Consider the following 752-nt stretch of genomic DNA (forward strand, 5'->3'; position numbering starts at 1 on the left):
TGGGTTTGGGTGGACTCCGGGAGTTGGTGATGGACAGGGAGGTCTGGCGTGCTGTGGTTCATGGGGTCGTAAAGAGTCAGACATGACTGAGTGACTAAACTGAACTGACTGAATGGTGCGGTAGGTATACTGCTTTGGGGTATTATGACAAACTGCTACTGTTGCAACACAAGAATACTTAGACTTCTACCAGAAGGACGGTTTTCTTCATTTGTGTATAGTACACTGGGTAAGGTTGGCTTCACTTACAGCTAGACTTGGAAGACTGATTACCTATGGAGATGGCTGAGTGTCAGTCTTTAGTTTCTGGTTACATTAATGTGTATGTGTTAGTTTCTCAGTTGTATCCAACTCTTTGCAACCCCATGGACTGTAGCTTGCCAGGCTTCTCTGTTCATGGAATTCTCCAGGCAAGAATACTGGAGTGGGTTGCCATCTCCTTCTCCAGGCCAGGGGAGTTTTAAACTTTAAACTGGTTACATTAAAGGGGCTAGGATTTATGATATGCGGTTTAAAGTTTGAAACTCCACTAGCGACAACCAAAGTTACTTCATTTACTGATGCATATTTTATTAGACAGGTCGACTTGGCTGTACAACTTGAGGGCTATGAAAGAGCTATGAGTTTCTATCTTGTGCTGTCTCAAAATCAATGTTCATTGTGCAGATTTTGGTAGCTCAATCCACTGATAAATCATGCCCTTGTTGAAATGAGCCCATCTTAAATTTGAGAAGTACTAGTTTTGATATCTT

This window comes from Bison bison, unplaced genomic scaffold (assembly GCF_000754665.1).
Source record: "Bison bison bison isolate TAMUID 2011002044 unplaced genomic scaffold, Bison_UMD1.0 scf7180017864303, whole genome shotgun sequence".
Taxonomy (NCBI): Eukaryota; Metazoa; Chordata; class Mammalia; order Artiodactyla; family Bovidae; genus Bison; species Bison bison.